Below are 17,758 nucleotides of genomic sequence, written 5' to 3' on the forward strand. Positions count from 1 at the left end.
CGCCCATACTCAGTCTAGGCAGTGAAGAAATCTTCAAAAACACAACATTACAATTGTCTTACAAATGGAACAACCTCTGGGGAGTGGAGGGTGGTGAAGATGGGGTGGAATATGTCCAGGATATGTCCAGAAAATGACAGAAATTGTGTGGTTTTCATTGTCCAAGGTCAGGTCCCAAAAGTGTGCTTTTGCAAATGTGTTGTTAATTCGTCCTGTGTTTAATTTTTTCAAAACTGCCAAAAAGTAGGTACACAAAATTACTGATATAAATGTGGCCAGATTGTCCTGCCCATGGGGCTAAAGTGGGTACCGGGCCTAATCTCCACCAATGCCCAGTGTCTACTCAGACATGGCTAGCAGGGCCTGCAACATGGCTGAAGCCCATGTCCCACGGAGTGTGATCAGTGGCAATCGTCGCAAGTCATTAACAGAGGCCATGGTTCCACAATTGGGCTATAATGGCAGCTAGGCTGTGCTGCAGGCCAAGTCCAATCTCTACTATATGTTGCTCCATGTGTCTGGCACATCTCTGAAGCCCATGCCCCAGGGTTTGTAGCCAGAGGCCATGCACCGTAGCCCAAAGGTACATTAACATATCATGGGACCTGCACCCGTCTGCAGGCTAGGTCCAATGATTATTGTGAGTGGTTTTGTGGGTCTGGGGTCATTGTTGACATTCATGCCCTAAGCAATTCACCCATGACTTGCATCCCCAACATGTGCTGCTATATCTGATACATCAGTATATGTTTGTTAAAGAAATGCTATATTTCTTTCATATATGTTGAAAGTGGAATTATTGATAACATAAATACAGTCCTGGAACAACATGAAATTTTAGTTATAAAAGTCACTGAAACTCGGGGGCGCTGTTGAGCAGCCGACAAAATGGCTGCCTAGCCTTTCAGCTCCGTGTGCTGCCGCTTTGCATCTGCTTCCATCTGCGGTTTGCTACTCTACCCCGTCTCCAGATTTGGCTCCCACATAGCTGACACTTGGGGCCACCCGCCTGTAAAATCTGGCCCCGAATCGGACCCTCTGACCCCGTGTTCGCGTTGAGCTGAGCTGGGCCCGCGCGCTGCCGGTTGACGCCGCGGATGGCGCCGCGGACACCCGCCCGTCGCCGCTGGCGGCCCGGCGGGGCGCCTCCCTGTCTGGCTTTCCATCTGGACCACCGCGCCCGCCTGCCTTGTGACTGGGGCCGGGGCTCGAGGGCCACCTGCGCTGCCTACGCAGATACACGTGGGCTGATCCGGCGACACGCCGCTGAAGACTCCGCTGAAGACGCCCTTGGCCTGATCCGGCTAACGGTGGCGAACTGAGACTGAGGTGAGGAGGTGGTGGGCCCTATGTGTGCGGCATCTTTCTACAAACTCCCTGGGACAATCTGTCTGCCGCCCTAAGAACCGCGCAGTGTTCAGTTAGGACGAACTTCTTGCCCACTACCTCCGGCACTCGGTTCTAGGGCCCAGGAACATTTGCTATCCTTGTCTGCCGGTGACGTGGCCCGCCGCTACCCCACCAACAAGCGAGTGGCCCTCTCCGCCCTGTCAGTGCATTGCCTCGCTTCAGGGTACAAGTTACCCACACGAGACTGACCCCCTGGAACACGCCGCGCTGCTCGCCACGATGTCCAACAGGTCCAGGAACACTGGTAAATCAGGGGCCATGGACAAGTTTGCTAAGGCCACCCCGAGACCCGATTCGGCCCATACATCATGCGACCAGATCGAAGTACCGCTCACTGCAGAGGCCCCCCCCACGGACCTGACGGTCGTTATGGAATCCATGGCCAGAAACTTCGCAGCTTTTCATGAGAAGCTAGATGACATTAATGCAAATGTGGCATCTCTAAGAACCAAACTGGACCAACAGGGGTCGAGAATCACCGAAACCGAAAACAGGATCAGCTCCAACGAGGACAATATAACCACACTGCAAAGCACAGTATCCACCCTTGTCACGGACATGAAACTTGTGCGAGCCAAATGCGATGACCTCGAATCTAGATCACGGAGGAATAACATACGCATTATAGGAGTCCCGGAAAATGCGCTGAAGGGTCGACTCGAATCCGCGGTCGAGAACCTCCTGAAAGACCTGCTGGGCAATCCGGAATTATCCCCCTTCTTCACCATCGAAAGGGCCCATAGGGCGCTAGCCCCACATCCCAAACCAGGAGACTTCCCGAGGCCCATCATTGCAAAAATTCTGAGTTTTAGAGACCGGGATCAAATCCTCCGCCTCGCGCGGGATAAGGGTGAACTCAGATTGGACTCGCAGGTGATCCGAATCTTCCCTGACTTCTCAATCGCAGTACAACAGGAGCATCGCCAATTTCTTGGGGTCAAGAACCTGCTCAGGGAGAGAAGCATTCCATACGCCATCCTATTCCCGGCCCGTCTAAAGTTCACATTTAACAACAAACTTTACTTCTTTACGGTGCCCTCAGAAGCGGTGAAATTCATAGAGGCACACATTCCCCCTCATCCGCCTGCCGAAGATGGTATGGAAAATGACTGAACTTAATCCGGAACTTGCTCTCCTTGATCGCCGCCTACTCGAGCGGTCTGAAGGCTCCATCATCCATGGACCGCCTCTATAACTACCCTGCTGTTATATTCCTACTTTTCATGCCCTCCGGTTCCCAAGCTCTCAGATACGCACTGCCTATCTTGCATGTTGTTGGACTACTCATCGTGATCATGCTGATTTCCTGTTTTCGTCAAATGCAATGTCTCCCTATTTCACACCCAGGCCGACACGGCCACAGGTAGTGGCTGTGACATGCATCACTAAACCGCAAACACTGTTTAATTTCCCACGGATGCCTTAGTGTCCCAAGCGTGATAGCACACGGCAATAGCGCACCCCACTGCGATTGCAATGCTTCTTATATCTTTGTTTTTAGTTCGCCCCTGTTGGGCCCTTGCACAGGTTGGATCATGTTTGGGTCGGTCCTACTGTGCACTGTTGGGGATGGGTGGGATGTACACTGATGATCATGGGTTGGTGGTGAGGGTGGGGGGGGGAAACCGGGTGTTATCTACAAAAGGCATACGAGGTTGCATGGGGCGAGCACTAATGGGCCGCGATCGCGAGTTTTGTTGGATCCGAGACGTTCATTGAGAACACGTGTTACACATTGAGATACCTGGCACAGTTATGGCAACCGTCATAATGTCATGGAATGTCCGTGGGGTAAGCAATCATACTAAGGCGCGTAAAATCATGGCCTATGCCAACAGACATAACTGCAAGATACTGCTCCTGCAGGAGACACACTCCAATGGCCACATTCCCAGAACAATGGCCCCGGCATGGGGACCTACTAGATTTTTTACCTCCTACTCCACCCAATCCAGGGGGGTTCTGACCATGATCCATAAATCCATCAAGTTTACACTGCATAAAAATTACACTGACCCCGATGGACGCTATGTAATACTACACTGCACTTTGGCCAACAAAGAATATCTACTTGTCAATACCTATTGCCCCAATGTGGATTCTCCTGATTTTTTTGACAAAATCACCACTATATTGCTGGGATATGTGGGAACACTGATCATTTGGGCGGGAGATTTAAATCTTATCCTTGACACGGCCCTAGATAGAACTGGAACTAACCCCCGTCCTTTGTCCAGCGCTGCACGCAGACTGCACTCTCACATTAAGACCCTCGACATTTGCGATGCCTGGAGGACGCTGCACCCTCATCTTAGAGATTACACTTACTATTCATCAGTGCACGAGAGCTCTTCTAGGATAGACCTGTTTCTTGTCTCAAAAGGCGTCATGGGAGGGGTGTTGGGATCCCAGATCCTACCCCGCACGCTTTCTGATCATGCTCCGATCACACTCACAGCCAGACTGGGAATACCCGTTCCGACGTTCAGCACCTGGCGTTTCAAATCCGACGCCCTGCGGGATGTGGTATTTAAGGCTGAAATACTTGATGATATTCTGTCTTTTTCGAACAAAATACTCTCCGGGACACCTCTGCTGCTGTGAGATGGGACGCCTTTAAGGTGTACATCAGGGGAATGTCCATCTCCCGGGAAGCTGGGGTGCTGAAATCAATCAGAACGGCACTGAGCCGGTCAGAAGGCAAACTGAAACAATTGGAATCGCAAGGCGCCTCTGGTGCCGACCCTGCCACTCTTGCCCAGATCTCCGATGAACTCCAAACATTCAACAAACTCGCCGTCAGCGAGATACAATTCCTTGGCCGCCCTCAAGCGGCCAGGAAATATGGTGAGGGAGAGAGGCCCGGAAGAACGTTAGCGACACTAATCAAATGGGAATCTGGCCGAACGCAAATCACCTCTCTTAAAGATGAACAGGGCAATGTTCAGTGGGCTGACCAACAAATCCTAAACACATTCACCGAGTTCTACAGATCTCTCTACTCTCAGCCTACTGAGCATACTGAACAACATATGCGGGAACTCCTCGACATGATCCCCACCACAGAGATCTCCTCCGCCACCCGAGACGGACTGGACTCCCCAATCACACTTGACGAGATAGTGACAGCCATCTCTGACCTACCCAACGGCAAAGCCCCGGGGCCCGACGGCCTGACCGCCGATTTCTATCAAGAACACGTCGCCATACTCGCCCCCAAGCTACTCGAGGTCTGGGATGAATCGCTCCGAGTCTCTATTCTTCCCCTCTCTATGCGCGAGGCAGTCATTACGGTGCTGCTCAAGCCTGACAAACCGGACGATGAATGTGGGTTTTATAGACCCCTTTCCCTAATGAACCTTGACACAAAGATCTTTGCAAAAATTATAGCGAACCGATTTCTGCCCATTATGACATATTTGGTCCATGAGGACCAGGCTGGCTTTGTACCTGGTAGGTCCACCTCCCACAACATCAGAAGACTGTTTAACGTAATGTCCCGCATTGATCAAGATGCACAAGCGGTGGCGGTCACACTGGACGCCCAAAAGGCCTTTGATATGGTCTCCTGGAGATACACTTGGCTGGTTCTTGAGACTATGGGCATTGGCCCAAACATGATTAGGTTCATAAAATTGCTATACACTTCTCCTGTGGCACGGGTTAGGACCAATACTAACATCTGATCTTTTCACACTGTTCAGAGGTACGCGACAGGGATGCCCCTTCTCTCCAATACTGTTCGCTTTAGCAATTGAACCAATGGCAGACTATGTCCGTGCTCACCACGCCCGCAAGGGAATAAGACTGAAAGACAGCCCCGAAATTATATCCCTATATGCGGACGATGTTCTGTCATACATCAGAGACCCTGCAACACACCTCGACTCAATACTGAGAGACATTACCCGCATAGGCACTCACTCCGGCTTCACTATCAATTATTCCAAATCAGAGATCTTCCCGCTCACTAAATCCACCCAGCAACCTACCTCTGAATACCCCCTCCGTTGGTCACCGAATGGTGTTAGATATCTGGGCGTACACATATCCTTAGCCGAATCCACCCTTCTCGCTGACAATTACTCTGCGGTAACACGCATAGTCGAAACTAAAGTCCTCAGGTGGCGTACCCTCCCGCTATCCATCGCTGGACGGCTCTCCCTCATTAAGATGATCCTGCTCCCCAAACTCCTCTACACATTTAGCAACGTCCCCGTGTGGCCTGGGTATAACTATTTTGCCAGGCTGCACACGCTATTCGCACTGTTCCTCTGGCACGCGGGCGCAGTACGCAAAAAGTGGATAGACATGACACTTCCATATAAACTGGGGGGACTCACGGCCCCGGATCTATCACTTTACTGGCACGCAGCTCAGGCCCAACATGCCACTCACTGGTATCCTGGTACGCCAACGCGTCCTCATGTCAAACTGGAGAGGTTGGCGACTACTGGCACCGATCTAATGTCCGCGATACTGCACCACCAATACATACCCGACTCTCCTATTGACCCTCTCTACACGACTCTCTTAGCCTGGACTCGCCTGCTCTCCCAGACGCCTGAAGCCTCCCCGTACTACAAGTGGCTTCCTGTGTGGGCCTTTCCTGGCCTGGAACCCACTCACGATGTAGCGCTGGCCCGACACTGGGGGGAGCTGGGATACCACGCACTGACTGACTTCTACCCCGAAGGCAGGTTTGTTGACCCCCGATCTTGGAAACCGGGACACACCGGGACCGCTTTGGAAACCCTCCAATATTATAGATTGCGGGCCGCGTTTCGCTCCAGATGGCCCACATTCCCGGACGAGCCCCCAGACAACCCGGCCATCGCATACATTGACAACTCAGGGGGCGCCCGTGGAGTGGTCTCCTCACTCTACAAGATATTTCAGGCTGCTTCCCCCGCTCCCACTCTCAAGGCACGAGACGAATGGGCCGGCGACCTGGGCCTGGAAATATCAGATGAGGCCTGGGAGAGTATGTGCCTGCACACCCAACGAGTCTCCCTCAACTTCCGTTTTCGCGCCATGCAATACAAACTTCTAAATAGACTTTATTACACTCCGCATAGAACATCTAGGTTCACTCACACTGCGGCGCACCCCTGCCCCCGCTGCGGGGCGACGGGGGCCGATCACCTACACATGTTCTGGTCCTGTAACAAACTGCTTGGTTTTTGGGAGGGTATCCTAGAAACACTCTCTGCTATCATTGGAGCGGTTATTGACCCGTATCCTCTGGCCGTCCTGTTTGGCGCCTGGACGACCGATGACACTAGATGTTCAGCTAGATTTCTTAATATTGCTTGTATGGTTGCCAAGAAATGCGTTCTTCAAAATTGGAAAAATCCCTTCCCTCCGGCCCACCGGAAGTGGCTCCATATGCTTACCTGGTCACGCAACTGCGAGGAGGAATTCATATCCATGCTCCCTGCTACATCTCGCCCCCGAAATATTTGGACGGAATTCAACTCATACCTTAACAGTAGAAGTGCGAGCGCCTCTAGCTCTGGCTTGTCCCCCACCCCCTTTGTAACCACCCCTACTATGTGAACTCGTACTTGTATATACTTCTTGTGACCATTGCCTGATATTGCTGTGACTAATGTACTATGCTGAATGTATTGTATTGTTACATCTTCAACGTGTGCCCGAACTGGTGGCCTCACTGCTTGCACCATGTAACCTTGTGCCGCCAAAAATAAAAGTTTAAAAAAAATAAAAGTCACTGAAACTCAAAAAGGGATGTTATGGCCAAGTTGTTCTCATAAAAACCTTTGAAATTCAGTGAAAACAACTTTGTTAGAGGAGCGTTATGATTACAGCGCAAAAATCATAGAACAAAAGAAATTAACCACTTATGGCAAGTAATGCACGCATAACTCGTTCCCCACCATGCACTGCTCAGACTACCACGCAGGACATCAAAGATGACATCATAAATGGTATCATCGATGACATCACATTTCCTGGGAAGTTGTTTATTTTCTTATTTTTTTTTCGAATTTGTGCTGCAAACATAACGTCCCTTTCACAACGTTTGTTTCTGAATTTCAAAGGATTTTATTACAGCAACTTAAACATTGTGTCACTTAATATATATTTTGCACATGAAGTGGGGGGGTAAGGGATGCACATTTAGCCTCTTACAGTCCAGGTGGTGTTCATCTCCAAATGCTTATGCTCCCCTTGCACTCATCAGGGAGGGAGTCAACTCAGTTGTTGCTGGTTAATCCAAGTTTGTAGCATCAAAGAATGCTGATAACTGTAGTCAACGAAGGCAGCCAGGAACGAACCAACTCTCGCTCCTGTTATGTAATGTAAGATCTACAGTGGGGGGAGCCAGACGTGTGGCTCCCTACTCCCAAATATTTATATAGGCATTTTTCCAGCGAAAAACTTTTGATGTTTAGTTGTGAATACTTTAAAGTGTTGCTGTAATGAAGCAAAACCCTTGAAATTCTGCTAGTGTTGGAAGTTATGCCACTTTAATTCGGAGCCCACTCTTTGCACAGTCTGTGAGAACACTGATATCACCTATGATATCACTTATTACATAATTGAATTTACTGGGAACTAGAACATACTTAATGTTTGACTCTGACAAGCATTTTCCCGAGATATCCTATTTGATGTCACCAGAGAGTTCATCTGTTGGGTCATAAGTGGATCCCTTCGGATGTGCCCTTTGCCCCAAATTGGCACCCAAAGTAACCACTGGACAATGGCAGGTCCACAGCAACAGCCCCACCATGACACCTTCAACTGAAGGCCACAAGAGGCTACTTTGGAAACACCAGTTAGGAGGAAATCGCCTCATCCCAGAAACACCAGGGAAAATATCAGAGAGGCCAACCACTGATGGACTAGGTAATCGGGTTTCAAGAATGTATGTCATACCTTCTGAACTCCATCCAGCAGGGGTGTCCCAGGCAACGGCGGAAAAGTCAAGGGTGAAGACCAGATATTGACCAGCCTCTTTGCCTATGCTTTGATGTATCTTGCTACTTGTATGTTAGTACCCTTAATTGCGTCTCCTAAGCTTCACCCTCGCCATACACTTCTCATGCTACCTCTTACTTTGCCTTCTACTTCTCTCTTCACTCTTTCTGCCCAGAAACATCTCACCTCCTTCCCCATCATCTCTACTCACTTGACTACTCTTTCCATTCACAAAACCTAATCCAACACTAACTTCCATTACACATCCCCTCTCGCATCTAACCCCAGCTCCTCTCTATTTCTCAGATTCAACATGGCTATGCTTCTACATGCCACTCTATTTGTATTGCTATTTGGAATGAACAGTCTATCTGCAATAAAACCTCCTGTACCTCCAACTTCTTTGTTTCTCATTCTCCTCCTCTGGACCTCATTACTGTTACTGAAACCTGGATCCCTCCCTCTGACTCTGCATCCCTTGCTGCCCTTCATGACCCAGCATATACCTTCACTCACTCACCCTGCCCCACTAGCAGGGGTGGTGGTCCAGGACTGCTTTCATTCTCCAAACTTCCTATCTCTCCTACTCCCCATCTCCTGCTGATTCCCCTTCATTCGAATACAAAATCTCCACAATCACTGCCCCCTATGGCATACATAGGTCTTGCTCTATCTGCCAACTGGCTTTCATTGGTGACTTCAACCTCCCCTCTGCTACTCTGTCCCCTGACTTTGTCTCTTCTACTTAACCACCCACTCTTCTGTCCACTCTCTGCCCACCCATTGAAATGGAAGCTTCCTTGACCTTATTCTCATCTCCTCTCATCTCTTAGTGTCCAATATCTCCAGTGTTCCTTCTCCCTCTGACCACTGTATCGTCTTTGCCTCAATCGCCACTCCTCCTTCTTCCTCACTCTCTCCATCTATTACAACTATTACTAAGCCAAGGTTTCCCTCCTCTGAACTTCCTGACTACCTCTCTGACCTACACCACTCTCTCTCTCTCTCTCTCTCCTACGAGAACTCATCAGTTCATCCACTGAAGAAGCCTTCACTAACTTTAACACTACTCTTTATGATCCCTTTTCTTTGCACAACCCTCTTACTACACTCACTCCTAAATCCTCACTTCCATGGCCCTGCATTACAACTCTCATCTGCACCCTGAAAATGTGGAAAAAGCTTTGCACTTGGCAAAGGTCAAAACACTCCTCTGATATCCAACTCTTTCTCACTGCTCTTCAAAGCTATTCCTTGACTCTTGACTCTGCCAAACGTGACTTCTATCTCGCTCCCATTTTGCCTCAATCCTCGCAACCTACACGCCTTAAAGAATCTCTCAACTCAATTCTGTCAGATGCTAGTTGCCCACGTCGTGTAGCCGACGAATTCTTCCTCCTTATGTACCCCTCTGGTTCAAGAAATAGGCAACCAGAGCGGTCAATCAGAGGAAAGAAAGGATGCCAGATGAGATCCAGGTAGTGGAGATGACGATATGTGCCACAGGAGCTGGTACAGGCAAAGCCAGGTGATATGCAATTGGCAGAGGATAGCCGGTGGACCTGTAAGTGAAGTGAGTGGTTAACACAATACAAAATGTACACCAACCACACTTCTCGACCAGACCAGGAGCTTTTGAACAGCCAATTAGAGGCCAGATCAGGTGCTCAATAAATTCCTCCGGTTTCGCACAAGTTTCCGGTAATAACCCCCTCCTCCCTTTGAAGTACAAATATCACAATGAGACACTATGGGCTTACCGTATTAGTATCCTTTTTCTTAGCCGGGGTAGAAAGTCAGGTATAAGGAAGCAGGAAGGCCCAAATCCAAAATCCAGTAGGAAAACCAACAACCTATCCCGACGGCACGAGGACACCTAAGTACACGCTGGCAGTCTCTAGTCCGTGTACAGAGCAGAGCAAGAAAGTTATGAATTCCAAAGGTCAAGATTCCAAAGTGTTCAAACAGTTCCAAAACGAATCACAAGCGGTCCGGGTGAGTAGAGATCCAGCAGGCAATCGAAGGTAGACTCTGTCGACTCCGTCCAAGATGAAATGCAGCAAGTCAAAAAAGGGCAAAGGCAAAAGAGGTCTGTAGGCAATCCGAGGTCAAGCACAAATCGGGCAACAAACAAGAACAAAGGAGGTCCGGGTAGCAGTTCCAGGTAACGGTCCAGGTCGAGGGAACAAGGCAATGCAAGGTAACAGGAAGGTTGGGGAGGAAAGGGAACAGCAACAGAGAATCAAGGTATCGGGTCACAGAACACAAAGTTTTCGTAGTGCCACCAATTCTCAATCAGAAGCACCGGCAAGAGTGAGGGTGGTGCTTAAGAAGAACAGGTCACAAGACAACAGTGCGCACAGTTCGGCATCGGCTGTAGGAGGGATAGAGAGGACGCCAGCGTTGCCATGCCAGCTTCCAGGCACCTGGCTGCAACGTCCTTAAAGGGCTATGCACCCGTGTTTTAACACTGCCTGTATGCCCGTACATGACAGTATCCTCCCTCAAAGGGGCCCTCACTCCCCGAGTAGACCAGGAATGTGACAACAGAACAGGAGCATGGCTGTTCCCCGCAGGCTCCCATGTACGATCCTCAGGACCATAGCCCTTCTAATCGACCAAATAGAGGCGCCTACCCCCTGGAACTTTGGTGTCCAAGATCGCACCCACCTCGAATTCATCGAAACCCTGCACCTTAACAGGTGGTGGACGTGCAGGTAACCTGGTAGATGGATGACATGGCTTCACTAATGACACATGGAATACAGGATGTACCTTCCATCTTGAAGGAAGGGCCAGGCGGATGGCCGCAGGATTAATAACCTGCAGAATGCTGTAAGGACCCACAAACCGAGGTAACAAGGTCCGTCGACCAGGTAAGCGCAAGTTCTTTGTGGATAGCCAAACGTTCATGCCTGGGCTATAACTAGGAGCTGTGGCGCGGTGTGCATCTGCAGAAGACTTGGTACGCGTCTGGGCCTGCAGTAGTTGGCTTTTCACAATGGCATGTGTATCTGATAGGTTTCTAAGACAGCCAGAGGCAGCCGGATTGTGTAGCGGTTATTCAGCAACAACAGGCAAGGAACAGGGATGCTGGCCATACAAAGCAAAGAATGGGGATAAACGTGTCGCAGTGTGAAGGGAGTTGTTATAAGCGAACTCTGCCAATGGTAGAACGGAAACCCATGTATCTTGACGTTGGAAGGTAAGACATCGTAGATATTGCTCCATAGTGGCATTCAACCTTTCAGTTTGCCCATTTGTTTGCAGATGGTATGCACTGGAGTATCGACCATCTATACCCAGAGTCGTCGTTAACGCCCTCCAAAAGCGAAAAGTGAACTGCGGTCCGCGATCAGTGACTATAATGGAAGGCAGACCAAACCTTCTGTACACATTCTTCAAGAACAAATCCGCTAACACAGGAGCGGTGGGGATACCATGACAGGGTACAAACAAGGCCATGTTTATGAAATAATCTATGATCACCCAGATAGTGTCGTAACCGTCAACCATTGGAAGCTCTACCACGAAGTCCATAGACACCATATTCCAAGGGCTATCTGGTATAGGCATGGGTTGTAGTAAACCCACAGGTTTGCCAGGTTGATGTTTACACTGCGCACAAATGGCACAAGAGACTACGTATTCTCTTATATTGTGATTCATGGATGGCCACCAACACCACCATCTCAAAAGGTCTATAGTTTTCCAATTACCTGGATGTGCAGCTACCACTGAATCGTGGCACCATTGCAAAGCCGTGCACCTTGTGTCAGAGTCAGGTATATAGATTTTACCCTGTTTATAGGGCAACAAATGGATGACTTTCAACCCACGGCTAGTGATCTCGGAGGGAGCGGTTCTCACCCAATTTTGGATCAATACCTTTAGAGAGGGGCGCAAAGTACACCCACACACCACTTGGTTAGGTAACACAAGGGCGCCCTTGAGATCAGAAGGTTCAGGAACCCCATTGAGATGGGAAAGAACATCCGCCTTCGAGTTCAGAGACCCAGAGCAATAGGTGATGGTAAAGTTGAACTTAACAAAGAATTCATGCCACCTGGCGTGGCGTGCCGTGGTACACTTTACTGATTGCAGTGCCAAGAGGTTCCTGTGATCGGTGAACACTTGAATCGGTTCAGGGGACCCCAGCAGATGGTGTCTATAAAGGCATACTATAAAGGCATCCCTAACCGCCAATAGCTCGCGTTCCGTGATCGTATAGTTTCTTTCATAAGGGGTGAGTTTTCTTGAGTGGTAAGCAACCGGATGTAGACCAGTGGTCTCCGGGCAATGCTGGGACAAGATAGCTCCTAAAGCGATATCAGAGGCGTCTGTTTCAACTATGAAAGGCAAGGATGGATTTGGGTGTTGAAGCACAGGAGTGGTGGTGAAGGCAGACTTTAGGGTCTCAAAAGCCCGTTGAGCATCCTCGTTCCACTTAAACAAGTGTTTGGTGCTGGTTAGTTCAGTAAGTGGAGAGGCGATGGCAGAGAAATCTTGGATAAAACGCCAGTAAAAATTGGCACAACCTAGAAAGGATTGCAAGGCCTTCAAGGTGTTGGGACAAGGCCAATCCAGTATAGCAGTTACCTTAGACCGGCTCATCTGCACTCCTCGGCTAGTAATATCATAGCCTAAGAACTCAGTTACATGGAACATGCATTTGTCCAACTTGGCATACAAGTGATTTTCTCTTAAACGTTGTAACACGCTAGAGACATGAATGACGTGAGTGTCAACTGAAGGAGAGTAGATCAAAATGTCGTCTAGGTATACGACTACAAACTGGTCTAACATGTTGTGAAATACTTCATTGATAAAGTATTGGAAGGTCGCTGGAGCGTTGCACAAGCCGAAAGGCATAACGCAGTACTTGAAGAGACCATACTTGGTTTTGAAGGCAGTCTTCCACTCAATCCCCTCGCGTATTCGTACAAGGTTGTATGCTCCCCTCAAATCTCGTTTCGTGAACACCTTCGCCGAACCCAATTGGTCTAATAAGACCGAAACCAAAGGAATGGGGTATTGATTTCGGATTGTGACCACATTCAGTGCACGATAGTCGATGCAGGGACGAAGGTCCCCCTCCTTCTTTGGAACAAAGAACATGGGGGAGGCAGCTGGTGAACGTGAAGGACGTATAAAACCAGTGTTCAAGGATTTCTCAATATAATCCTTCAAAATTAAGTCCTCCTTGGGGGTCAGTGAGTAGATACGCCCAGATGGGATCTTAGCTCCGGGAATCAGCTCAATAGGGCAATCATAAGGTCTATGTGGCGGGAGCACCTCCGCCCCGCGGGCGTCAAATACATCCTGATATTCCTTATACATTATAGGAAGGATAGTGTTAATGGCAGCCCCCACAGTATGGGCGGTCTCAGTGAGAGCATGGCTTGGACTAGTGGTCTCTGACAGGGTCGTCAGGCACTTGTTTTCACAATAATCTGAGAGAAAACAGACTTCCGCAGGATGCCAATCCACAGATGGGTTATGCAACTTCAACCATGGTAGACCAAGAATTAATTTGAACTGTGGTGCCGCAATGAGTTCAAAGTATATCCTCTCTTGATGACCACAGTCCATGGTCATGATGAGGTCAGTTGTACGTGCCATCATTAATTCAGAGACTAAGGAAGAGCCATCCACTGTGTTCACCACTTCAGGACATGTCTTAGGTACCACCGGAAGACCCAAAGCCCGGGCATAAGAAACATCCACATAATTCCCTGTGGCTCCTGAGTCCAAGACCATCATCACAGCACGTTTCTCAAAACGGGGAGCTGAAAGAGAAACAGACAGACAATAAGGGCTATACACTGTGGGATCTATTGAAGGACCACCCGGCATCTGGATCCCTTCAGTCACCGGGTTTTGGCGTTTCCTGTTTCTTAGTGGGTTTTTTGGGGCACTCCCGGAGCAAATGGTCTGATCCTCCACAGTAGAAACATAACCCATTCTTCCTCCGGTGTTCCCTAACCTCTACCGACAAAGGAGCTCTAAGTGCCCCTATCTGCATGGGTTCCATGGATCCAGAAGCTGAAATAGGAACAGAAAGTGAAACAGGAGGAGCCGTTCTCTTTTCACCTTTCCTTGCTGCTTGTCGGGAATCAATCTGGAGAACCAAATCCAATAGTTCTGAAAAGGCCGTAGGGATCACTGGGACTGTAGCAAGGGTGTCTTTCAAGGAGTCTGATAACCCCTTATAGAAAAGAGAGCCCTTCTTTTCTTCGGGCCAGCCAGTCTCCGCCACCAGCTGATTAAATTTGGCTAGATAAGACAAGAGGGGTGAACTGCCTTGTTGAAGACCGAGCAATTCTAAATCCATAGCTTGTGCGGCGTAACGTGTGTCGAACACACGACTCATGGCATCAATTAAGGCATCACAGTTGTAAAGAAGATGACTGCCACCTTCTAACAACGGATTAGCCCACGCAGCCGTGATACCCCCTAGGTGAGACAACAAGAATGCCGCCTTAGTAGTGGAATCTGGAAAAGAGGTAGGACGACATAGAACATGCAGTCTACATTGGTTCAAAAGGGTCCTATAAGTCTTGGGGTCTCCATTGAACCGTTCCGGCGGGGCCAAAGGGAACTGAGCAGTCATATAGACTGGCCCAGTACCCTGTTGGGGAGGCCCAGAGCCTGCCCCAGAGACACTAGCCAAAGGAGGCGCCTCTACCCCAAGGGGTTGAAATCCTGCCTGCAACTCATCAATGCGTCGTTGCGTGGCTGAATGAGCCGCAGTCATGTCGTTACGTAAGTCGGCCACTAATTGTAATATAGTGGCCAACGTCTCATTGGCATCCATAATGGTGGCTTCTGATTATGTCAGATGCTAGTTTCCCACGTTGTGTAGCCGACAAATTCTTCCTCCTGATGTACCCCTCTGGTTCAAGAAATAGGCAACCAGAGCGGTCAATCAGAGGAAAGAAAGGATGCCAGATGAGATCCAGGTAGTGCAGATGACGACACGTGCCACAGGAGCTGGTACAGGCGAAGCCAGGTGATATGCAATTGGCAGAGGATAGGCGGTGGACCTGTAAGTGAAGTGAGTGGTTAACACAATACAAAATGTACGCCAACCACACTTCTCGACCAGACCAGGCGCTTTTGACCAGCCAATTAGAGGCCAGCTCAGGTGCTCTATAAATTCCTCGGGTTTCTCACAAGTTTCCGGTAATAACCCCCTCCTCCCTTTGAAGTACAAATATCACAATGAGACACTATGGGCTTACCGTATTAGTATCCTTTTCTTAGCCGGGGTAGAAAGTCAGGTAGAAGGAAGCAGGAAGGCCCAAATCCAAAATCCAGTAGGAAAACCAACAACCTATCCTGACGTCACGAGGACGCCTAAGTATACGCTGGCAGTCTCTAGTCCGTGTACAGAGCAGAGCAAGAAAGTTATGAATTCCAAAGGTCAAGATTCCAAAGTGTTCAAACAGTTCCAAAATGAATCACAAGCAGTCCGGGTGAGTAGAGATCCAGCAGGCAATCGAAGGTAGACTCCGTGGAAGACGAAATGCAGCAAGTCAAAAAAGGGCAAAGGCAAAAGAGGTCCGTAGGCAATCCGAGGTCAAGCACAAATCGGGCAACAAACAAGAATAAAGGCGGTCCAGCTAGCAGTTCCAGGTAACGGTCCGGGTCGAGGGAACAAGGCAATGCAAGGTAACAGGAAGGTTGGGGAGGAAAGGGAACAGCAACAGGGAATCAAGGTATCAGGTCACAGAACACAAAGTTTTCGCAGCGCCACCAATTCTCAATCAGAAGCACCGGCAAGAGTGAGGGAGGTGCTTAAGAAGAACAGGTCACATGACAACGGTGCGCACAGTTCGGTGTCGGCTGAAGGAGGGATAGAGAGGACGCCAGCATTGCCATGCCAGCTTCCAGGCACCTGGCTGCAACGTCCTTAAAGGGCTACGCACCCGTGTTTTAACACTGCCTGTATGCCCGTACATGACAAATTCTCTCACCTCCTAAAAAAAAAACACCTCCATCTCCTCTTACTGCAAACTAACTTGCTATCCACTTTGCATCTAAAATGGCTTCGATTCACAATATCCTTGCCAATGACCTTCTATTCACACCGCCTGTTCACTTTTCACCACCACTACTACCCTCCACTCCCTTGGCCCCCAGAAACCCTGATGAGATTATTTCCCTACACCTCAAGGCTAACTCTGGCGGTGTCACCACTGACCCCACACATTGTGAAGCATATAGCTACCAGTGTTGCTCTAATTCTTACTTCCCTCTTCAACTCCTCTCTTACCAATGCCACTTTTCCCTTTTCTTATAAGACAGCTACTATTATCCCTCTCCTTTAGAATCCTGTTCTAGATCCTAAATGTCCTGCCAACTTTCGCCCTGTCTCATCTTCTACACTATTCCAGAATCCTAGAATAAGTAGTTTTCAATCAACTCACTGACTTCCTTGATACTCACAGCCTCTGGGATCCTCTTCAATCTGACTTCAGGCCTCTGAATTCTACTGTGACAGCTCTCCTCAATGTCAGCAACGTCATCTCTTCTGCTCAGCATGCAAATCCTTCATCTATTCTTATTCTTCTGGACCTCTCTCCTGCTTTTGATACTGTCAACCATCCTGACCGTCTCTCTACATTATCCCTCCTTGGCATCAGAGTTAAGTTCCTCAGTGGCTTTGCTTCTTACCTTGTCCCCCCTCAACACTTTCAGGTGTCCTGGAACAGCCTTAGCGCTCCAGCCCCCACCCCCAACTGTTGGGGTTCCCCAAGGGTCTGTCCTTGGCCCACTTCTCTTCACTCTCTAAACTTCAGCTCTTGTCACCCTGGTCTCCTCTTATGGCTTCTCCCATCAACTCTTTTTTGACAACACTCAGATCATCTTCTCTTTTCACATCTTCTCCTTTATCTCCAAATATGCCAATGTACCCAGACTCAATATCCACGAAATCAGATAAATCTGTCATCTTCTTACTTTCACTACTGCAAAATATCTAATTTCCTCCTTGACAACATTGCCAGTCTACTCTATGGCATTCCCAACTATGATTTTTCACCTGTGGACAAAGTCCTCAACTACGCTGTCTGTGCACTTTTCAACCTTTCTCGATTTACTCCTACCTCCTCTGCCCATCACCAGATTGGCTGGCTTTCTATGAAACAAAGGGCTTCATTTAAACTTCTTCTAAAGATCAAAACAATCCATGGTCTTGCTCCACCATACCTATCTGCTCATCTCACTCCCTACTCTCCTCCTCATTCATTAAGATCATCCTCTGCTCACCTCCTTGCCACCACTCGAACCCCCTCTCATTTCCTCTCCCCCCAACTCTGGAATGCTCTTCCTCTCCCTCTACGTACTACTCCAACTCTTTCACTATTTAAATCCAACCTCAAAGCTGTCCTACTTT

The 17,758-nt window shown here is 48.9% G+C and overlaps 1 protein-coding gene across 4 annotated transcripts in view; it reads left to right on the top strand.

Annotated features, from left to right (window-relative positions):
• Positions 1-17,758, top strand: part of PTPRO (protein tyrosine phosphatase receptor type O) — a 1,358,825-nt gene that overhangs the window by 745,694 nt on the left and 595,373 nt on the right. The gene's annotated exons all lie outside the window — the stretch shown is intronic.

Source organism: Ambystoma mexicanum, chromosome 12 (assembly GCF_040938575.1).
Source record: "Ambystoma mexicanum isolate Mex_15411 chromosome 12, UKY_AmexF1_1, whole genome shotgun sequence".
NCBI lineage: Eukaryota > Metazoa > Chordata > Amphibia > Caudata > Ambystomatidae > Ambystoma > Ambystoma mexicanum.